Here is a 25,622-nt window from a genome sequence, read left to right on the forward strand (position 1 = left end):
GCCCAAAAAAGGGCAGCACGGGAAAGGAGGAAGAACTTCATCCAGGAGGCGTGGGAGGTGTATAGGGTGGGGGTGAGGAATGGGAATCTGGATCCCTTCCACAGACTACTGAACTCCGATGATAACTGGCTCTCAGCACCAGCCGTTGTCAAAGTAATGGAGATTGGAGAGAACATGGGTGTCATACTCCAATACATTGGGAGTTAGTTTTACTGTTTAACTACAATTTCCTATTTTGCATATGTCACTTGCTACACTTTTATGACCCTATTGCAGACAATAGGATTAATTTTGTAAAATTAGCAGTAGCACTATTTTAGGTAGTTAGCGGATAAGTTATAAAACATCTTGTCATGGCAAATAGGAGAAAGTGTCACCATTGTAGGTGCATGGAGCGCCTTCGATGGTCATTTTGTAGCCAATATTTTTATGTTTAAAGATGTCATTTTCATCTACATGTACTGATGAGGGATGGCTGGTAGACATTACAATCTGTAAAGAACCAATGCTTCTTACACATTGCTGCCAATTTTTTAACACAATGTTTGTTAAGTATTCATGTATTCAAATACAAATTTTTTGTCACATGAAGTATTGATCTTAGCTGTTAGTTTTGCCTTTTCTGTACTTTAATATCGCTTCAATCTCTCTGTTAGCTTCAAACTATTATGCAAAATCATTATACAGATTGACCAACATGCATGTTAGTCGCTCATTTTACATTGTCGATTTTGCAATAAATGACTACGATTGACTAACCTGTTGCTACCACACCGTACGAAAGGTCTATTTTGGAGCCAGAATAGCTGTAGCCCTAAAGGATTACTTTATCGATATAACTTTCACTGATATCCCTGCAGGCGGTTTTCTCTTAATCGTGGGTCGGACTTGCATTTTTCTAATCCTCCCGAACTCCCTGTGACTAACACACGTGTTAGTAGTCCATTTTACACCATCCAACGGGCATTTCATACAGTGTCTTAGTGACAGGTTAGTCAATCGCAACCACGCGTTAGCGATAGGTTAGTCAATCGCAACTGTGCATTACCGACAAGTTAGACAATCACAGAATGTTGGTCGCAATATGCATGGTGTAAAATGGACTACTAACACACCGTAATAGTCCTATCGGGAATCAACATAGCATAAAATTGCTTCTTCCGATGTCTCGATGAGTCCTAATGCATGTTTACTTTATCAGTATAATTTACACCGATATCCCCGCAGGTGCTTTTATCTTCATTAGGGGTCAGAATAGCCTTTTTTTATTCCTCTCGAAGTCCTGATCAGTCTTCGATGCACTTTTATGCTTTATGTTTCTGAGTTTGTTTTATCAGTATAGGCAATATTGATGGTTCCGCCTTCCCCATTCTCCATGTCATAGAGTGTCTTAGCGACAGGTTAGTCAATTGCAACCACGCGTTACCAACAGGTTAGACAATCGTAGAATGTTGGTTGCAATATGCATGGTATAAAATGGACTACTAACACGCCTTAATAGTCCTATCGGGAATCGGCATAGCATAAAATTGCTTCTTCCGATGTCCCGATGAGTCCTAATGCCTGTTTACTTTATCAGTATAATTTACACCGATATCCCCACAGGTGCTTTTATCTTCATCGGGGGTCGGAATAGCCTTTTTCTATTCCTCCTGAAGTCCCGATCAGTCTCGGATGCACTTTTATGCTTTATGCTTCCGAGTTTGTTTTATCAGTACAGGTAATACCGATGGTTCCCGATCAGTCTCGGATGCACTTTTATGCTTTATGCTTCCAAGTTTGTTTTATCAGTACAGGTAATACCAATGGTTCCGCCTTCCCCATTCTCCATTTCATACAGTGTCTTAGCGATAGGTTAGTCAATCGCAACCGCGCGTTACCGACAGGTTAGACAATCGTAGAATGTTGGTCGCAATATGCACGATTTAAACTGGACTACTAACACGCCTTAATAGTCCTATCGGGTCTCGACATAGCATAAAACTACTTCTTCCAATGTCCTGATGAGTCCTAATGCATGTTTACTTTATCAGTATAATCTACACCGATATCCCCGCAGGTGCTATTATCTTCATCAGGGGTCGAAATAGCCTTTTTCTATTCCTCCCAAAGTCCTGATTAGTCTCTGATGCACTTTTATGCTTAATGCTTCTGAGTTTTTTTTATCAGTATAGGTAATACTGATGGTTCTATCTTCCCCATTCTCCTATCATCGAGGATCGATATAACTATTTTTGCACTATCCCGATATGGTCTTTTTCTCCAATATGGCCATTTTTAAAAAAAAGCAGGACTAGTTTGATATGTCAGGCCCACCATCCTTTCAATGCTTCGCGAAAGATAAAATCCATGCTATTTTTCCCACCGAAATAATGCAGACCGTCGGATCCTTTTCAAGATGCACCTTCTTTACTTTCCACGTCATCCTCACTCTGGGCCCACTTCCCTTTCGTTGCTTCGCGAAAGATAAACTCCGACCATCTTTCCTTTACGAAACAACATGGGCCGTTGGATCAACCAGAAGATATCATCCGTTGGTATATTGAGATCATCAGAGTATCGGAGGGACAAGAAATAAACTATGCCCACACATGATCCACCAGATGAGTCAAGTAAAAAGAAACCAAAGGTGAATGCATCGGAGAGAGATATGCCGATAGAGTGTTAAAACAAAAGGCAAGGAGGAGACTGAAGTGATGCCCATCGCGATGAAAGGAACCATCAAGATAAAGAAAAAATAGGTATTTTGAGATCCAATAAGTGGGTCAGGGTAATTTGTTCCAATCAGAAAGCAAAAAGTGGTAAAGTAATAACAACCGGGGGCAAACATTTGAATCGTTGGGAGGAGTGTCGCCAATTAGCCGTTGGTTTTCGTCATGAGACAAACTGACGATGACAACATAGTTTCCATTAAATGCATAAATTGAGTACATGCATTGCTGCATGAAGCAAATCTGTCAAATATTGCAATAATCAATTACAAAGATTGCATGCAAATCTGTCCCAAATAGCCGGTATTGCAGAGCAACATTTCTCACGAAGTAAATTGCAGAAAGATATTAAGTGCTTACTGAGAAAATTTCTGAGTTACTGATTATAGAGTCAAATAATTTGCAGAAATGGAGGGGTCAAGCTCAAAAGGGAAGTGAAAAGCTGTCGAAGTATCGAGTACCGCAACAAAGAAATCGGGTAGAAAGTTGAATCAGGACATGATAGACCAAATGGGCTCTCCAGGAGCTAGGTCACGCAGAGCTAAGACAAATTTGCCTGTCCGCGAGCAGTTAGAGGATAGATATAGAGGGATTGGGGATATATTCACCATAGTGCGAGGGCATGAGTTGTTCCTTTTCCATTACTTCCGCAGGGATAACCCCATGCCAATTTTGAACCCATGGAAAATGGGTCTCGGTAAAATTGTAGTACCCAATATGTTTGTGAACATTGATTTGTTGAAGCTTTTAGTAAGAAATTATAATGCAAACAAGCGATGCATTATGTTTCCTGATGGGACTGCTCTAGTGCATTTTGCAAAGGCTACAATTCAGGAAGTTTTTGCAGTAGATTTGGAGGCAAAATTGCCTTTATCTTTTGTAGATTTGGAAGAAGAGTACAGGAAGATGGACACTACATACCAGGGCTGGAACCTCACTGTCCATAAAGCAGAGAAGGGGAGGCTAATAGATGACGAAGGTCCTCCATATGACATGAATATTTTTAAGAAGTATCTGCAATATACATATATGGCTTGTGGTCAGGTGGGAGGAGTTGAATCTCCTGATGTGGCAAACATAGGACCACTTGTTCTAGTAGTAGAAGTTCAGAGGCATGAGCCTAGGGCATTTGACTTCACTTCTTACCTAGTAGATAGATTGCATGAAGGTTTCTTAAACTTGAAAGACGATCCAAACAAATATTTCAAGCACTACTTAGTGTTAATGCACATCATTTTATTTTATGTGAGACTTAGAGGGTTATGGCTGGAAGAATTGAATGTGAGTACAATTGGGAAAGATGGAAAGGAGCAACCAATGCAATTATGGTTTTCCCTTTGGGATTATAGGTTTGAGAGTTCTCATTACCTCAAATTTGAGGAGTTCTTTGTCAAACCACTTTTCTTGCTCTTTGGTGAGCCTCGACAAGGATCATTTTCAGAGGAGGTTAAGAGGTTTCTTAGGCCACGAGCACCAAAATCCAAAGGTCAATCACAACTAGGGTGATTGGTACTCATGCCAAAACTTCACTTTTGTTTGATGCTATGGATTTGAGGGTTATCTATATGTTCTCCCTAAGCCTGCACCAGACAGGATTGCCTTCTTGGAAATTGTAAGGCAGTTAAGTGTGTCTAATGCCAAACATTTCAGAGGAGCACACAAGCAAGCTTTCCTCCCCAGCACACTTCACTTTCAGGATTTTAAAATTGTATCAACTAGGGCATACGAGGCCATTGACAAGAAGTAGGTGGATGAATACAATCTGTTTTGGCACGTATCTAGAGCATGCTATGATCCTGAGGGTTACATCCATTCAAGCAGAAAAAGACAGGATTTGGGAGACTACCTCCATGAGGAGGATGAATTTGAAAAAATGTGTAGGAATAAGGAGGTGGAAGAGCTTGCAAGAGTTATGGAGACCTTGGAGAAGAAGCTAGAGAAAAGAAGATAGAGACTAGAAAATATGGAGGGAGAACCAACCCAAAGTGATTCAGGGAAAAATGAAGTAGTCTCCAAGCTCTGTGCCCCTGAGAAGGAGAAGGATTCGGATGCAGAAGATAGCCTTATTGTTGCTCTAAATGTAGATACAGATGAAAGAATGGCAGAACATGTTTCTTTTGTATTTGATGATCACTTCATTAAGTCTAGGGAATTCAAATCATTCCTATACCACTTCAAGGGTGAGAAATTGAGGGAAGCAGAGCAAAATGTGACCCCTGATAATGAAGCAAAAATGATGATGAGGTTGAAGGAAGACATTGACAGAGAAGTTGAGACTATGACCCCACAAAGGGGCAAGCAATTGCTAGTAGACGTAGGAATAATTGTGTTTCCAGGATGGGACGTGAGTGCTTCATTTATTTTTTATTCTTTGTTACATTTAGATAATAAGGATATGAAGTTAAACATCCAAGGAGTGCAAGATATTTTTATTGGATCAAGATATGATCTAAAGGAGGAAGAAATGTTATTGTGGGCCTTATATCCTCCTAATAAGAGGCCAAAAATCATTGATGTAGATAAAGCTTTTGGTCACATGATGACCTTGAAGGATGGAGAAGTAGATCCTATAGTCATAGCTGACATGGGTATCAATATTTCAAAGTTTAATAAGGCCCAAATGAAACATGAGATAGCAGAGAAGAATAAGTATAAGGCTTTGTATGAAGAGACCCTTAAGAGGAGTGGGCACCCTGTTCCCTAAATTATAGATTCAGGAGGTGAGTGGAAGAAAAAATTTGAAAAGCTATCTTATGAACATAACAAGTTGAAAAAACAGATGAAGAGCGTTAGGGCCGATACTGCTTGCGTGTTGCTAAGTAGGAGGTATGACAATATGGAGAAAGCATTGAATGGATTCTAGGGTGAATATCAGAGGAACATGGACAATATGATTTCACACACCAGAATTCGAGATAGACTCGACATGATGTTACAGGATGCAATGACCAAAGAGAAAGAAAAAAAGAAGCTGCAGGGTCTACTTGTTACACATGACGGAGTTACAGAGGCATTGAAGTCTGAATTTGATGAATGCCAGTAGATTGTTGAGCATGGGGTTCCCAGTCTAGTAGATGATGCAGGTGTGATCAAAGACAAAACCGTATGGATCACTGAGTGCAAGTCTATGCTTAATGCAGCCCAAGCCATCACCAGAGCAGATGTCCTTGACATGAATGACATGGCCGATCAATTGGAAAAAATTTATGCGATTGAGAATGCAGCCAAGGATGCCATCTTCAACGCTACAACATATAAGGATCCGGCCTACTTGGTGCATATTAAAAAATGTGGACGATGGCTAGATTGAAAGTCCTAGTGTGATGTTTTACTTTATGTAATGTAATTGATATCTTGGTTAGGCGTTTTAATTTATGTTCACTTAGTTGTTAAGATAATGAAAAGGTGTGTCCTTTCATTCCTGTCTTTCAGCATTTGTATTTGTATTGAGTCATCTTGCGTAACAAAGGGAGTTTTTTTTTGGGGGGTTTTGGAACATCATTGCTATAAGGACTGAAAGTCGTATGTATTATGAAATTTTATAGGAAGCAGAAGTGTCATTTTGTGTAAGAAAATTGCAATGAAGTATCTCCAAGTGGCTAGCTTCTATGTACTGTCATTTCTCAGACATTAATCTACAAGATTCACTGTTTCTACTTCAAATGTAGTAATTACTTTCTTTGTTGATGAAACATGCTTTATCCTCTTCATAAATCTATTTAAGAATTTGTTGTAATGTGAATCACATTCTGTTACATTAAATGTGAGATTGGGTTCTTATTGTTTATGTGAGACATACTGAACCATTATAGTGATTATTCATATTGTCTCTTGAGTTGATAATGTTATCTATCCACAAAGTATCATTATATTCTGAGATAGAGGCACTGCTCTATTGTTAATTCTTTGAGATCCTGATTTAATATGCATTAGCTCCTTGACAGATAAGTATTCTTCTGAAACCTGGGTTTAGTGGAGTCTAAAGTGCAGAGGGAATTGGTCTTCGACCATCCCTGTTCATTGCCCAAGGCCGATTGCATTACTTTAGGGTTTGGCGAGTCTTTTTGTTTTCCAATCTGTGGTTTTGGGCACCAACAACTTGTTCGACCAAATGGAAATTAAGACCATGCTAAGAAGATTCATCATACCAAGTGAGGTGTTAGGAAACTATTTACCATTTTTTATGCATTTTCCACATTTTGAGCTGATGGTCCATATTTTGGATTAGGTGTTTGAATAATGGAATACTCAGAGCTCCACATGTGTGTTTGATAGTCATTTCAAGGATGATTGTCCCCTAGGTTGTTACTTTTATCAAATCTGGCCTATGAGCCCTTGTAAGCCCAAAATAGCATAAATTTGCATTATGATCTAAAACGACTTCTAAAGCCTCATTAGGCATTTAGGCATATCGGTTTAATGTTAGGAAGTCATGCTAGGAGGTTCAGTATAAGTAAAAATGCATAAAAGGCAAAAATGCACATTTGACCAAAAGTTGTCATTGTTGCTTGACAACTTTTTGCAACTTCTTGAGAAACTTTGCATTTTTTTAGCAAATCGGTGGTTGGGCAACCGATGAAGTATTGGTTATGACCAAAATGGCATATAAAATGCTCTGAGAATGACCAGCATGACCAGAATAGAAACTCAATTGTGCTACAAGAATTTAATTTTATTTGTAGTCATATATATTGAAATACTTGACTTTGATGTTATACAACAATTTCATGCACATACAATAAAAAAACATTTGTTTTTCCACCATATATAGTAAAATGTCAACAACAATTTCAAAACAGAGAAGATAAGAGTACCAGTTGGTGTCAACAAAGTTTTTATTTGTCCTATAAAGCTATATTTTATATTAATTCTGAAAATGTTTACTTTCTGCAAGTTAAACCTCGACGGCTAGCTAACTAGACCATCGAAGTCGGTGGACGGTATACATAACGGTCCATACATAACACATTCAAAAACATTTAAAAAATAAAAACATAGTCCTTGCTTCAAAAAAGGTTGTATGTGCCATCTCGCTACACCACATGAACAGTGACCATGCCCTCTTCCACGTCCAGCACTTCCATGTTCCTAACTTGGTTAATTTTTGTCTCCCTGTTGGAGCCTTCACCGAACTGCAGCACATGACCCTTCTTAGTTGTTCTTCCACAAGGTCGACCCCATCATTTTGTGCGTGCAAGAACCGTTCATTGCACAAGTGCTCTATATTCTAACCAAGGTCCCCATTTTTCCATCTCCACACGCGCTTCCCAAACATCGACCATCTCGAGGTATTGCACAAAACCATACATCCCAGCCTGTGCTACACTTCTTCTGGCCTCTTTATCGAATGTCACACTCCAGAGCAAGAACGGTTGCAAGGGAGGACTGAATTCACTCATGTGAATCCACGCTCCACCCACACTTTCAAAGTCGTCCATGTCTCGTGCCAATCCTAATAAATCTTCCATTCCGCCTAGCGATTCCTTCTTCACACACCTGTTCATGATTTCTCTGACTTTCAGAACAGGTCAGAGCTCTAGACACCATGCCATAAATAGAGACACTATGTCCACATTTGTTCTATACTTCCATCCACCTTCTACGTACTTAGGCCCAAGGATCAACTTTGCCACGGACAGGAATGCAATGTCTTCATAGATAAACAGGTTCATCAACCTATCATCACTTATTCATCCCCAAAATGCAACTTGTGTTTTGCTTGTTTGTAAAAAAAAGTTGGCCTCCATATTTCAAATCAAGACACCTGTTATTCCAAAACGGACATGCAAATATGTCAGACTAACAACAACGTCTATAAATTATTTCAGTTTTTTATTAACCTATGCCTTAATTTTTTAGTGTTTTCTAATAACTAAGTTCATCCACCACATGTTCCATGTTATTCTACAATCTAAGTTTCTGCACAATAGTTTGTGGACATTTTTTTAGACTTACACATTTCCATATGATGCACACAGCTAATCAAAAGTTTATTTGATTAACAATGCACGTTATGCGCTTTCGCCCATGACCGCTCCAAAATGGTAGTACGCAATGACTAACACGCCTGTTCGTCGCACGTTTTACACTGTCAATTTTGCAATGAACGGGCAGCGATTGACTAACAGAAGCCTAACAAGTTGTACAATAGGGGCTCCCACTCCAAAGTGGACTACGGATTGACTAACAGTCATGTTAGTCACGCGTGTTACACCGTTGATTTTGTAATAAACAGTTTGCGATTGACTAACTTGTCGCTAACACATTGTCCAAAAGGTTTGTTTTGGAGCCAGAATAGCCTCAGCCATCTTGCCTCTGGAAGGGATAGCTATTCTAGCTCAAAAACAGACCTGTCGTACAACATGTTAGTGAGAGGCTAGACAATCACAACCGTTAATTGCAAAATCGACGGTGTAAAATGTGAGACTAACACGCGTGTCAGTCAATCCATACTATCTGTCTGAAGGTTTAGGGGTTTTGAAATTTACCATATCGGGATAGTGCAAAAAATACTTATATCGATCCTAGATGACATGGAGAATGGGGAAGGCAGAACCATCGGTATCACCTATATCAATAAAACAAACTCAAAAGCATTAAACATAAAAGTGCATCGGAGACTGATCAGGACTTCGCGAGGAATAGAAAAAGGCTATTCTAACCCCCGATGAAGATAAAAGCACTTGCAGGGATATTGGTGTAAATTATACTGATAAAGTAAACATGCATTAGGACTCATTGGGACATCGGAAGAAGCAATTTTATGCTATGCCGAGTCCCGATAGGACTATTAAGGCGTGTTAGTAGTCTGTTTTACACCGTGCATATTGCGACCAACATTCTGCGATTGTCTAACCTGTTGGTAATGCGTGGTTGCGATTGACTAACCTGTCGCTAAGACACTATATGACATGGAGAATGGGGAAGATGAAACCATCAGTATTACCTATACCGATAAAACAAACTTGGAAGCATTAAGCATAAAAGTGCATCGAAGACTGATCGGGACTTCGGGAGGAATAGAAAAAGGCTATTTCGACCCCCGATGAAGATAAAAGCACCTGCGGGGATATCGGTGTAAATTATATCGATAAAGTAAACATGCATTAGGACTCATTGAGACATCGGAAGAAGCAGTTTTATGCTATGTCGAGACCCGATAGGACTATTAAGGCGTCTTAGTAGTCCGGTTTAAACCATGCATATTGCGACCAACATTCTGCGATTGTCTAACCTGTCAGTAACGCGCGGTTGCGATTGACTAACCTATCGCTAAGACACTGTATGACATGGAGAATGGGGAAGGCGGAACCATCGGTATTACCTATACCAATAAAACAAACTCGGAAGCATAAAGCATAAAAGTGCATCTGAGACTGGTCAGGACTTCGGGAGGAATAGAAAAAGGCTATTCCAACCCTCGATGAAGATAAAAGTACCTGTAGGGATATCGGTGTAAATTATACCGATAAAGTAAACAGGCATTAGGACTCATTGGGACATTGGAAGAAGCAATTTTATGTTATGTCGATTCCTAATAGGACTATTAAGGCATGTTAGTAGTCCGTTTTACACCATGCATATTGCAACCAACATTCTGCAATGGTCTAACCTGTCGGTAACGTGCGGTTGTGATTGACTAACCTGTCGCTAAGACATTGTATGACATAGAGAATGGGGAAGGCGGAACCATCAGTATTACCTATACTGATAAAACAAACTCAAAAGCATTAAGCATAAAAGTGCATCGGAGACTGATCGGGACTTTGGGAGGAATAGAAAAAGGCTATTCCGACCCCCGATGAAGATAAAAGCACCTGCAGGGATATCAATGTAAATTATACCGATAAAGTAAACATGCATTAGGACTCATCAGGACATTAGAAGAAGAAGTTTTATGCTATGTCAAGACCCAATAGGACTATTAAGGCATGTTAGTAGTCTGTTTTACACCGTTCATATTGTGACCAACATTCTGCGATTGTCTAACCTATCGGTAACACGTGGTTGCGATTGACTAACCTGTCGCTAAGACACTATATGACATGGAGAATGGGGAAGGTGGAACCATCAGCATTACTTATACCGATAAAACAAACTCGGAAGCATAAAGCATAAAAGTGCATCGGAGACTGATCGGGACTTCGGGAGGAATATAAAAAGGCTATTCCGACCCCCGATGAAGATAAAAGCACCTGCGGGGATATCGGTGTAAATTATACCAATAAAGTAAACATGCATTAGGACTCATCGGGACATCGGAAGAAGCAATTTTATGCTATGCCAAGTCCCGATAGGACTATTAAGGAAGATGGAGAGTTGCTAGGAGTTCTTCGGGGTGATTTTTGCCGATAACGCGGGGGACTTGGTCACAATGCAGATTGGTATATTGAGATCATCGAGGCATTAGAGGGACATAAATTGAACTATGCTGATACCTGATGGAACATATCGGACTATGTTTCGACTATCGGGAGCAGTCTCGGTCTGCTATACCGATACCCGGTCAGTAATGAGTAACACAAGTGTTAGTCACGCATTTTACACCATTGATTATGTTGTTAGTGGTTGCGATTGACTAACCTATCATGAAGCAGCGAAAGGGAAGTGGGCCCAGAGTGAGGATGACATTGAAAGTAAAGAAGGTGCATCTTGAAAAGGATCCGACGGTCTGTGTTATTTCGATGGGTGAAATAGCATGGAGTTTATCTTTCACAAAGCAGCGAAAGGATGGTGGGCCCGACATATCAGACTAGTCCTGTTTTTTTTTTTAAATGGCCATATCGGAGAAAAAGACCATATTGGGATAGTGCAAAAAGGCCATATTACCTATACCGATAAAACAAACTCGGAAGCATTAAGCATAAAAGTGCATCAGAGACTAATCGGGACTTCGGGAGGAATAGAAAAAGGCTATTTTGACCCTCAATGAAGATAACAGCACCTGCGGGGATATCAGTGTAAATTATACCGATAAAGTATACATGCATTAGGACTCATCGGGACATCAGAAGAAGCAGTTTTATGCTATGCCGAGACCCGATAGGACTATTAAGGCATGTTAGTAGTCTAGTTTAAATCGTGCATATTGCAACCAAAATTCTATGATTGTCTAACCTATCAGTAACGCACGGTTGCGATTGACTAACCTGTCGCTAAGACACTGTATAACATGGAGAATGGGGAATGCGGAACCATCGGTATTACCTATACCGATAAAACAAACTCGGAAGCATTAAGCATAAAAGTGCATCAGAGACTGATCAGGACTTCGGGAGGAATAGAAAAAGACTATTCCGACCCCCGATGAAGATAACAGCACCTGCGGGGATATCGGTGTAAATTATACCGATAAAGTAAACATGCATTAGGACTCATCGGGACATCGGAAGAAGCAGTTTTATGCTATGTCGAGACCCGATAGGACTACTAAGGCGTGTTTGTAGTCCATTTTACACCGTCCATATTTCGACCAACATTCTGTGATTGTCTAACCTGTCGGTAATGCGCGGTTGTGATTGACTAACCTGTCTCTAAGACACTGTATGACATGGAGAATGGGGAAGGCGGAACCATCGGTATTACCTATACCTATAAAACAAACTTGGAAGCATAAAGCATAAAAGTGCATCAGAGACTGATCGGGACTTTGGGAGGAATAGAAAAAGGCTATTCCGACCCCTGATGAAGATAAAAGCACCTACAGAGATATTGGTGTAAATTATACCGATAAAGTAAACAGGCATTAAGACTCATCGGGACATCGGAAGAAGCAATTTTATGCTATGTCGATTCCTGATAGGACTATTAAGGCGTGTTAGTAGTCCATTTTACACCGTGCATATTGCGACCAACATTCTGTGATTGTCTAACCTGTCGGTAACATGCGGTTGCGATTGACTAACCTGTCGCTAAGACACTATATGACATGGAGAATGGGGAAGGCGGAACCATCGGTATTACCTATACCGATAAAACAAACTCAGAAGCATAAAGCATAAAAGTGCATCGGAGACTGATCGGGACTTTGGGAGGAATAGAAAAAGGCTATTCCGACCCCTGATGAAGATAAAAACACCTGCGGGGATATCGGTGTAAATTATACCAATAAAGTAAACATGCATTAGGACTCATCGGGACATCGAAAGAAGCAATTTTATGCTATGTCGAGTCCCGATAGGACTATTAAGGCAGATGGAGAGTTGCTAGGAGTTCTTCGGGGTGATTTTTGCTGATAACGCGGGGGACTTGGTCACAATGCGGACTCATTAGGGGATTGGAGGGACATAAATTGAACTATGTCGATACCCGATGGGACATATCGATCTATGTTTCAGCTATCAGGAGGGAAATAGGGACCAAAAATAGCGTGTTAGCAATAGGCTACTCAATCGCAGCCGCTAATGGCAAAATAGGTTACACATTTGGCTACAGCTCCAAAACAAACATTTTTTTTGTTATTTTAGACTATTTTATGCAATAAATAGTAAATCACATTAAAAAAAGCAAACAAAAATCCCTGTGTAAAATTAACTACAAATTTATATGGGTATTTCTACATATTCATTTGAATCATTTGAAGATAATTTCAAGATTACTGTTAATTGTTAATCACCCAAGGAGTAACACGCCTAATCGCGTGTTACTCAGTGCGTACGGTAGAGTCAGCAAGGCCGCGGCTATTGCGTGACTAACAACGCATAGAAATCCATCGGAGAAGTGGCAAAACCGATAACAATGCATGGAAATCTGGATCCAAGGTCGGACCTATCGACATTACTCTCACCGATTAAATTAATAAGGAAATGGCAGTTACATCGGAGAACCGGCAAAAACATAATATTGTCTTGTCGAACCGAAAAGCGCAACAGAAATGATAGACCAAAATGGCAGTACAGAGATACTAACAGACACCAAACACCCAACAAAATGACACTACAAAGATACTAACACGCATTTTATAACGGCTTTTTGGAGCTAGCAAACACGCGTCGAGCCCTATATCTAACCCTAACACGAATAATTTCAAGCTACACAAAAACAAGAATAACCAAAAAAAAACAAAACAATATAATTTTCGCACAACGTATACAAATCTGAAAGAACGGCTACTCAACAAAACAATAAAACATGCAAATTTTCCAACTGTATACAACCAGAAAAAATGGCTACTCAACATACCTGTTAACCTTCAGAAATGAACGCAGGCTGCCCTTGAAAACTAAGTCCTCTCTACCTCCTTCAAAAACACCTTCAAAAACAGCATAACACTTGATTGAACAAATGAAGGCTTTGGACTTTATCTAATTGCGCATTAGTCCATCCCTTTATGCTTGTCCCCTTTTTTCCACAACACGCAGAAGAAAATGGCAGGAGGTTCGCTCGTACGCTCCACCTAAAACGCAGAGCCCTAACACGCGTGTTTTTCCACATGAGGCAAAAATGGCGAGATGCATCTATTCGACTATTCTGGCTCCAAAAAGACAGTACGGATTTACTAACATGCATGTTTGTCTCGCATTTTACACTGTCAATTTTGTAGTTAACGGTTGCGATTGACTAACCTGTCAATAACACGATGTACAAAAGGTCTGTTTTGGCATTTGGCATCAGTTTTCACTGAATTGCTGACGTATTGCACGTACGAGAGAACCTGGAGGGAGCCACTGCGGTTTGGAAGCCCGTGCCCTCTTTTTCCCGTCGTTTTGGCATCTGAACGCAGTCATCAACACTTGCCGCCGGATGTTTGTTTTCTATGGCTTTTAATGTGCATGTTAGGCACAACACATCGGCGCAAGCCATGACCAATGAATCGTCATCCTCCGGCATGTCCACGTAGTTTCGTGTGGGCCCCGATGTTTGAAATAGCCGATTCCAGGACAACTCCATGTCATTTTCATTGGGTCCGGCGCCTGCGCCAAATTGGCATGGTATGCATGGGCTATGCATGTCTCGAACATGTCCATCAATGCATGTCATTGGTATGATAGGTCACTTTTGGAGCCAGAATAGACGCATCCTTCTCCTCAAGACTTTCACCATTTCACATTATTTGTCGATAGGCAATCCTCTATGGGGGTACACTGCCACCGGAATTGTCTCACGCCAGAACCGCCTACCTGAAAACTATTTTAATTTGCCGATGGTTTCCTATCGTGTGGCTAGGGTTTCTCCTGTTTCCTATCAAACGCGTTGGCAAATCGTTGTAGTTGTGGTGGACATTGTTGTGTCTACTGTTGAAATGTGGCGACTGATCAGCAAAGTACTGTACACTCAGCACGTATCCTTTAAATTTTTTTTTGCCGTTTTTTGTTGATGAAAACCGACATTGTAATAAAACCCTAAAAAAGGCCGACTTTGTTTGTTGCCCTAAAAATGCATGTTATAAGCGGCTGGGATGCTTAAGGCATTGTAAGGTTGATGTACTATTTTTGCTGGATAATAAGAAAGATTGGACGGCTGTGTATGGTGGACGTAACCCATTCTGGGTGAACCACGTTAAATATCTGTGTTATCTGTGTCCTGATTTTTATTTCTTTATCTTTTGTATTTAAATTTGCATATAATTGTTAGTTCATATTTGCTTTGGATCTGCTTGAAACCCTAACAATTGGTATTAGAGCGAGGTTTTCTGTAAATTGGTAGGACTTTCAAATTTGAGTGGGAGCAATGGAGGATTCCAAATTCAAGGTTGAAAAGTTTAATGACTAGAATTATCAGTTATGGAAAATGCAGATGGAGGATTACCTGTATCAAAAGGATTTGTGGCGGCCATTGGAAGGAAAGGCAAAGAAACCGACCACAATATCAGATGAAGAGTGGGACATTTTAGATAGAAAGGCACTAGGATCCATTCGATTGTGCCTTGCGTCATCTATAGCATTCAATATAACAGAAGCAAAAATGACTGTAGATTTGATGGCAACATTGGCTAAGCTGTATGAGAAACCCTCGGCTTCGAATAAGGTATTTCTTATGAAGCGTTTGTTTAATTTGAAAATGAGTGAGGGAGGATCTGTAGCGGAGCACTTAAATGAATTTAATACAATTCCAGTCAATTGTCTTCGGTAAAAATTACCTTTGCAGAAGAGGTTAGGGTTCTCTTGATTTTATGTTCTTTGCCAGAAAGCTGGAATAGCTTGGTTATGGCTGTAAGTAACTCTGTCTCTGGTAAAAATACTTTGGTATTTGATGATATTGTTGGTGTTATCCTAAGCGAGGAAATGCGAAGGAAAAGCACAGGTGAGACTCCAACATCATCGGGTAGTGTTTTGAATGTGGAGAACAGAGGAAGATCAAAGGAAAGAAGAAAAGGCCCTGGGAATGAGAAGTCACGAGGGAAGTCAAAGAAAGGACGCTCTCAATCTAGAGGAAAGAAAGATTGCTGGTACTGCGGAAAGCCTGGTCATCTAAAGAAAGACTGTTGGTCTCAGAAAAACAAAGAAGGAGACAAAAATGAAAATGACAGTAAGGAAGCTAATATTGCAAGTAATACTTTACAAGATGCTTTAATCTTATGTTTGGATAATGTTAATGATTCCTGGGTAATAGATTATGGGGCTTCATTTCATGCTGCACCCCATAGAAAATATTTTCTAGATTATGTTCAAGGTGATTTTGGACAGGTATATTTGGGTGATGATGAGCCCTATCAAATTGTTGGAAAAGGAAAGATAAAGATCAAGTTGCAGAATGGTAATGACTAGTTTCTGCAGGAGGTAAGACATGTTCCTAATTTATGAAGAAATTTAATTTCTGCAGGGCAACTAGGTAGTGAAGGTTGCATAGTTACCTTCTCAGATAGTATGTGGAAGGTCATTAAAGGATCATTAGTAGTAGCTAAAGGTGCGAAGGTAGGCACATTATATCTATGTACTGGTAACACTTACTCTACCTTAGCTGCTACAGATAAAGTTACTGCAGGGACAACAACAATAAATGTTGCAAGAACATATTCGATAATGTGGCACCATAGGCTTGGGCACATGAGTGAGAAAGGGATGAAAATCCTTCACTCTAAAAATCTATTGCCAGGACTAAACAAGATTGATTTAGAGTTCTGTGAAAACTATGTTTATGGTAAACAAAAAAGAGTCAGATTTCTCAAGGTTGGGAAAGAGAAGAAGAGTGAGAAGTTAGAGCTTGTACATTTAGATGTATCTTGACTGGCTCAGGTTTCATCTCTTGGTGGCTCTTGTTATTATGTTATTTTTATTGATGACTCAACCAGAAAAACATGGGTATATTTCCTAAAACAAAAATCAAATGTTTTTGAAACTTTTAAGAAATTGAAAGCTTTGGTTGAGAATGAGACAGGAAAAAAGTTGAAGTGTCTCAGATCGGATAATGGAGGTGAGTATTGCAGCAAAGAATTTGAAGATTACTGTTCCTTAAATGGGATTCGAAAGCAGAAGACATTTCCAAGAACTCCACAGGAAAATGGTGTGTCAGAGAGAATGAATAGGACCATCATGGAACATGCGAGGAGCATGAGATTGCATGTTGGATTGCCCTTACATTTTTGAGAAGATGTTGTACATACTGTTGTCTATTTGATAAATAGAGGACCTTCAACCCCTTTGGATGGTGGTATTCCAGAGGAGGCATGGACTGGTAAAAAGGTAAATTATTCTTTTCTAAAAACTTTTGGTTGCGAAGCTTTTGTCCATGTTGATAAAGAAAACAGAACCAAGCTTGATGCTAAATCTCAGAAATGTACCTTCATTGGATATGGGATAGATGAATATGGCTATCGGTTATGGGATTTTGAAAATAAGAAAATAATTAGAAATAGAGATGTTATATTCAATGAGAAGGTTATGTATAAAGAACAGATGCAGGAAAAGAAGCATGAACAGGACAAACAAGAATATGTGGTGTTGGATGAGATTCCTAAAAATGAAATGCCATAATACCTAATGCTCAGCAACAACAGATTGTCCCACAAACTCTTGCAAGTGTTAGATGTTCTACGAGGACAAGTAGACCCCCTGAAAGATTTTCTCCTTCTTTGTATTCTATTTTATTAATAGATTCTGATGAACCAGAAGAATATGAAAAAGCAATGCAGGTGGATGCCAAACAACAGTGGCAGCTAGGCATGAAAGAGGAGATGGACTCCCTGATGAAAAATAAGACTTGGGACTTAGTTCCTTTACCTGCAGAAAAAAGAGCCTTGCCTAACAAATGGGTTTATCGACTGAAGGAGGAGGAAGGAGGTCAGAAAAGATATAAGGCCAGACTTGTGGTAAAAGGTTTTGCACAGAAAAAGGGTATAGATTATGATGAAATAATTTCTCCAGTTGTAAAAATGACTTCAATTAGAACTGTACTTAGTCTTGTGGCTGCAGATGATTTACATCTTGAACAATTAGATGTCAAAACAGCTTTTCTCCATGGAGATTTGGAGGAGGAAATTTACATGTTGCAACCACAGGGATATGAGGTCAAAGGTAAGGAGAACTTGGTGTGCAGGTTGAAGAAAAGTCTGTATGGCCTAAAGCAAGCACCCAGACAATGGTATTTAAAATTTGATAGTTTCATGGCTGAACACGGTTATCATAGATGTCATTCTAATCATTGTGTATACTTTAAGAGATTTGATAATGGCAGTTATATTATCCTGTTGCTTTATGTTGATGACATGCTTGTTGCTGGGTCTAACATGCAACATATAAATGATCTAAACAGAAATCAGCCAGGTCATTTGCTATGAAGGATTTGGGTGCAGCTAAGCAAATTCTCGATATGAGGATTACACAGGATAGGAAAAATAGAACCTTAAATTTGTCCCAAAGTGAGTATATAAAGAAGGTGTTGAAAAGATTTAACATGCAGGATGCAAAAGCAGTTAGTACACCTTTGGCTAGTCATTTCAAATTGACTAAGGAGATGTGTCCAAAGGCACAGGAAGAGGTTAATAAAATGTCTAACATCCCGTATTCATCAGTTGTTGGCAGTCTGATGTATGCAATGGTATGCACAAGGCCAGATATTGCACATGCAGTGGGAGTTGTGAGCAGGTTTATGAGTAATCGAAGTATGGAACATTGGAATGCTGTGAAATGGATTCTTCGATATTTGAAAGGAACTACTACGAAGGCATTATGTTTCAAAGGATCTAATGCTGCTCTAAGTGGATTTGTTGACTCTGATCTGGTGGGTGATATTGATTCATGGAGGAGTACTACAGGGTATGTTTTTACTATAAGGGGAACTGCAGTCAGTTGGATTTCTAGGCTGCAAAAGGTTGTTGCACTTTCAACCACTGAAGCTGAGTATGTTGCTGCTACAGAAGCCAGCAAAGAGATGATTTGGTTGCAATGTTTTCTGAAGGAATTGGGTCAGACATAAGAGGATAGCCCATTGTATACTGATAGCCAGAGTGCCATTCATCTTGCGAAGAACTCTGCTTTTCATTCAAGGACAAAGCACATTCAGCTCAGGTACCACTTCATCCGGACTATTTTGGAGGAGGGTCAGTTATGGCTTGAGAAGATTCACACAAGTGAGAATCCTGTTGATATGTTCACAAAGGTAGTTCCACAGGAGAAGCTGATTTCTTCATCAGTTTCTATTGGTCTTCTTGATTAATAATTGTGGAATTTATACTAGTCGAGTCCTAGTGTTTTATCCAGTGGATGTTGCATGTACAGTGGTGTCGTGTAGTATCAGTCTCCAAGTGGGAGATTGTTCGGTGTGGAGTCTGATCAGTCTCCAAGTGGGAGATTGTTGAAATGTGGCGACTGATCAGCAAAGTACTGTACACTCAGCACGTATCCTTTAAATTTTTTTTTGCCATTTTTTGTTGATGAAAACCGACATTGTAATAAAACCCTAAAAAAGGCCGACTTTGTTTGTTGCCCTAAAAATGCATGTTATAAGTGGCTGGGATGCTTAAGGCATTGTAAGGTTGATGTACTATTTTTGCTGGATAATAAGAAAGATTGGACGACTGTGTATGGTGGACGTAACCCATTCTGGGTGAACCATGTTAAATATTTGTGTTATCTGTGTCCTGATTTTTATTTCTTTATCTTTTGTATTTAAATTTGCATATAATTGTTAGTTCATATTTGCTTCGGATCTTCTTGAAACCCTAACATCTGCCCATGTGCGTCCTCTATTCCATGTGTTTCCGCCATGCCATCTATTATATTCAAAGGAAACAATTCCCACCTACTCGAGGTCCGCTTGTATTTCACTCGCTGTTAATATTTTCAACCTCTCTTGGTATGTAACTCTTTGGAATCTTGTGATATTTCATCCTGTACCTTCGGGTATAGAGCTAAGGTCTTAATAGCTGCATGTAACACAACAACAGGAGTTTTCAGTGTCGTGGTGGTTTCATTTTTGCTGTTAGATCATGATTATATTGTTTTCCTATTCTTGTGTGGGTAGAGTTGTTGAAAAGCCCTTCTCTCGCAGTAGATAGAACCAGAGAGATTTTGAGCTAATCTCTGACACTGGATAGGAGACCAAGGGATATGTTTTTACCAGTTTTTAAGTATAACAGTTTTATTTTTGGATAATAATAAGTTTTTTCATAATAAAACAGTAGATTGTCAGTTTGATTTTGTTGGGTATCGTTTTTATTATGAAATTTGGAGTAAGTTTTTTTTCTTTATTCCGATCGTGATATTTTTAGTTTTTGTTTGTGAGCTATTCGTATGGTTTTAAGTTTATAGGTTTTGTTGCTTTCTATTAAACTGTTAGCTTTTGTTTTCTAAATCAAATATATAAATCTGATTTTGAATTTTTGTTGAGTCATGGCTATTGCATATTTTTTGGTAATGCTTTTACCAGTTTTTTTGTAGAATATGGAAGTAATTGTGCTTCTATTTTTTTTTAATGAAGGAGGATTGTAGTTTGACATAAAAATGATGCCTTTGAATAGTGAAGGTTGCTGAAACGTGAAAAGCAACCATGTTGGTTTGATGCAACAAATAGCTGAACTTTTAGAGAATTTGTTGAAGTATTTGAGCTTTCTGTTGGACAATATTTTGTTTTATTTCTTGAAGCATTGTAGTTATTGGTTTTTTTCATTGTGCAGGCTTTGATAAGTTCACTTGAGCAAAAAGCAGATGAAGCTAAAATGAAAGCATAAGAGGTTGAGAAGAAATATGTTGCTGAGTGAAGAACGACTTAGAAAGGCCAAGGAGGCAAAGTCAGAAATTGAGAAGCTCAAGAATACATTACAAAGGTTTAAATATTCTTTAATGTCATTATGCTCTCTTTGTTACTGAAGAACCACATTTTTTGTATGTAGTTCATATTCTTATTTTATGACTTTGCTAACTGGAAGTTTACAAAACATAAATAGGTTTGAAGCTAAACTTTCAAATGCCGAATCTGAGGATAAAGTTATTCATCAACAAACATTGGTCAAGTCACCTATAAGGGCCTTCTCGGAACGCATAATCACTATAGTTACTCAGGTAGATTATCACTTTAATTAATCATCACATATAGTTGGGATATTTCTTTTAGTCGATTTCAATCCTTGTTTTTAAAAGTTGAATGCAATTGCACTTGGTTTTCTCAACATTTCAGTTATTTTTTTTTTGCCAGACTCTTGAAAATGGCTATCATGAGCTTGAGGAACCTGATACTGTAAAAGTGAGTTTTTGAGTATCATTTCTATCTGTTTTTAGTCTAATGATTTTTTCTTCCATTTTTTATATGACCATTGTCATATATTGATCCTTACAAGTTACAAATAGATTAAGCAACATTTTTTGCAGGTTACTATTGCCAGTGAGGTACCTTTCATCAAAGTGCCTGCTGAAATTGAGAATAAGCCACCAAGGCCTCTCAATGACATAGAGACCAAGCCACCAAGGCCACTTAATGATATACATGTACTCAGTTCAATTCCCTAAAAATTCTTGAGTCTCTTTTAACTGCATTGCAATTGCAATCATCTACCATACATTGAATTGGATTTGAAGTAGTTATTTCTATAAATCTAATATCTTCTATTATTCCAATTCAGGAAAGCATAGACACACTTATTAAGTGTGTCTCCCAAGATATTGGATTCAGCCAAGGTAGGCCTGTTGCAACATGCATTATCTACAAGACACTTTTTCATTGGTGGTCATTTGAAGCTGAAAGAACCAGTGTGTTTGATCGTATTATTCAGATGATTGGATCCGCAATTGAGCTTAACAAAAATCTTTATAATATAATGCTTTTTCTATTTGTTTTTAAGGTAATTATTTTTCTATTAATGAGAGTTTTACTGGATAATCACTGATAAAGAACTAGGTTGAGAAGATCCTAGGGCTGTGAAAATGACATAGCACAAAATACTACAACTAAATAAAAGAAACAAAATTAGATTGGCTTGACATTTGTGGATTGTTGTTTTTAATGTTGCCATTTGGCAATTTACAATCTTCAAGTTGTTGATTATCACTGGACCATGTCTTTTTTACTTGTAAGATCATTGGTTCAGTTCTATTTATGTGTCATCTGTCAAGATATTATGTATTTAAGTAGCTAGAACCTTTTTTTTTTGGAGAATAGTTCAATCTCAGAGTTGATTATTTATGGCTTATCTTTTTTTGTTTCACAAGCTCATTTTTCTAGAAAGCATTTACTTAACTCTAAAATCTTGCTTCTCTTCTTGGTTCTTTTCTAGCATGTGATGATCTATTACACTAGTTGGAGAAGTAAAATCTCATTTTATTTCTAACTTAGAATGCATTACATTAAAATAATATCATCTCCTAGCTCAACTAGAAATATTTAATGAGTTAGTAGAAATCAACTTTTGGTTAAAGAAAAATTATTTTGAATTACCACCCATATTTACTTAATGCACTTTCATCTTTTTTATTTAACTTTTTATATTATATTTCCATGCTCTATTGCCTTTTTAATATTTATGCATTCTTTTGCATATGTGCCCACATCTAACATAAAGTCTTTAATTTTTATTGCAGAATCAGGAAAACAACGATGTTTTGGCCTATTGGTTGTCAAATACATAAAATTTTCTTTTCTTCTTACAACATACATTGAAGGCAACTGGTGCAGCTGGAGTAACTCCGCAGAAGCGAAGATCATCTTCTACTTTACTTGGAAGAATGGCTCAAGTAGGAAGAAGACAACTTTCATTTTAATTTTTCAGCAAAGAAAATAAGTTATAACTTTAGCTTAATAATTAAGAAAGGTTAATTTACTAGGCTAGAGAAAATTGGGTATATTCAATTTAATGCTATTGATTTATATATGGTTGTCTCAATAAGTTATAAACAAATTCATCTTGTAGAGTTTTCCATCCTCACCATTAGCCATGGCCCTTCCTTTCGGCATTGGTGGATTAGATGTTGTGCACCAAGTGGAAGCAAAATATCCAGCTTTATTATTCAAGCAACAACTTACAGCATATGTGGAGAAGATATAGATATAAAATAAGAGATAGGGCTTAACATATAAAGATTGTACCTTGGTTAGCAGACTCAACTATAATTTGAAGTTGTCAGTTAGTCCAAAGTTTGTGTTTCCCTTCCCATTTTTATTTCACTATCAGGATTTGTCTCACTATTTGGCAAATATCTTGGTAGTATCATATATTGTGACCAACAAAAAGCTTGCATTTGTTTAGCTGGTTCTAGATGATTGTTAGACTTCATGTAATTTCAACTCCATTTTAACTAAACAATTTTCTATTTCTTACCAAATTACAATTCAATGCTCATGTTTCATCTTGTATGAACATAAAAATGATCATGTATTACATATTCGGGCTCCAAGAACATCAAGGGCAAGTATGGTAAAGGCATCTAGATTGCAGGAAAATGCAAATGCACAATAGGTTCCCAACCATTGGCAAAGAATTACCAAGGGCCTAACCAGTCTTCTCCAAACAATGCGTGCAAATTATGTACATTTCAGTACCTAAATAACTTTTTTCTTATGAAAATAGCAAAATTTCTGTAGGAACAAGAATATTTGGGCATGTTGCTCAGGGTTTGTTTATCTTGCAGGTGTCATCGGTTTTGGTCAATAAAATCTTCATTCAAATATTTGCATTCATCAATGTACAACTTTTCAACAGGTTAGAATATATCTGCACAAGAAATGTTTTTAAATACTAAACTTATACATTGTTGTAAGGCAGTGAACATTTTTAACTAGTAATATTTTGATATTTAGCAAGTGGTCACATTGTGTTTGGTTCAACCGCCTTCTACATCGTGAATGTTGCTCATTCAGAAATGGAGAGTATGTCAAAGAAGGATTAGCTGATCTGGAGCTTTGGTGTTGTGAAGCAATAGAAGAGGTTTACTTGCAATTTTACTTAACCTTTGAATATGGGCTGACCTGGTCTATTGTATGTTATTTTGTATTTTTGGACTTGTCATACCTTACTGAAAGTTGAAAGTTTGTAACACTGCAGTATGTTGGTTCAACTTGGGATAAACTCATGCATATCAGACAAGCAGTGGGATTTTTGGTAAGCAACAAGTGATAAATGTTTATGAGAATGTATTGTTTTCCCATAAATTCTAGCATCATTTAAAATTATTTTTTTATTTTTTTTATAGTTGATTATTACTAGGCATACATTACCATTATTATGTTAAATTCTATTTACATATTTTTCATCTCCATAAAGATAGATAGATCCTTGTTAACATAAATCCTTTACTAAAAGGATTGACACATTGGTGCCAACAACTTTAATTTGATACTTGAATTTGCTTTATCCTTCAGGTTATTCATCAAAAACCAAAGAAATCTCTGGATGAAGTTACCCATGATCTTTGTCCAGTCAGTGGTTGTATTTTTTTTTTCTCTTACTTCATTGTCTAGATTGTTTACTATTTTCCTCATTATCTTGTTTTTTAAATAATTGCTTCTCAGGTCTTGGGCATACATCAACTATATAGAATCAACACCATGTACTGGGATGATAAGTATGGCACTCACAGTCTAAGTCAAGATGTAAGTAACATGGATATAATTGCCTGTGATACAATTGCATGCTTGAATTAACATGTTAGTCTTAATTGTCAATAGTGATGGATATTTTATAGGTTATTGCAAACATGAGAGTATTGATGACTAAAGATTCAAATAGCTCTCTAGGAAATTCTTTCTTGTTGGATGATGAATCAAGGTAAGATTTTAGAGAAAACTAATGTCATTGTCAAGATATGCAACACTTTGCAAAACTTTTTTTTCTGTGAGGGTGTTCAAAGTTAGCATTTGGTTCGTTCTGCAGCAACTATGTCAAAAAATTGACATAATTGTTGTTTCATACTGCAACATACCCTATATATCAAATCATAATGTCTATGTTCATCATCTCATTGTGATGAAAGAAACTAATGCTCTTTCTGAGTATTTATAAGTATACAAGACATTTACAAATTTAGAGAGGGTAACTACCTTCCATTCTAATATTTTTGGTTTCTTATGTTGTTTTATAGATTAAAGAAACTGAAGCTCTTTAGTAATTCGAGATAAAAGAAAGTGAAGCTCCCTATTTATTCAGCCACATTTATACATTGATTTTGTAACATTCCACCTAACACATAGATGATACAACCCTAAACTGTTACATCATTTTCTTTAATAGATGCATAAGTCGATTGGGAGTTTGTAAATGAGATGATTTTATGGAAATATGTAATGGGGATAATATTCTTGACTTTTGTGGTCTCCGCACATATCCTTCTCATTGTCACTCTTACATTGCAAATGGTCTAAAAATTTGTTCAAGGAAGATTCATTCCAAATTTTCATTTCTCTTTAAAGTTATTGTGAATCGATCGAAGCATACTTTCTTGAAGATTCAAAACAATTTTAAATTAACTTACTAACAAACTGAATTGCAACCAGTGCTAAAGCGCACAAAGAGAGAATACATATTGAGATTTTAAATCAACTTATTGA

At 37.9% G+C, this 25,622-nt stretch overlaps 1 pseudogene; it reads left to right on the forward strand.

The window, feature by feature from the left end:
• The first annotated feature begins 23,013 nt into the window (after window positions 1–23,013).
• Window positions 23,014–25,193, forward strand: LOC131077240 (myosin-11-like; annotated as a pseudogene).
• The last annotated feature ends 429 nt before the right edge of the window (window positions 25,194–25,622 follow it).

Source organism: Cryptomeria japonica, chromosome 8 (assembly GCF_030272615.1).
Source record: "Cryptomeria japonica chromosome 8, Sugi_1.0, whole genome shotgun sequence".
Taxonomy (NCBI): Eukaryota; Viridiplantae; Streptophyta; class Pinopsida; order Cupressales; family Cupressaceae; genus Cryptomeria; species Cryptomeria japonica.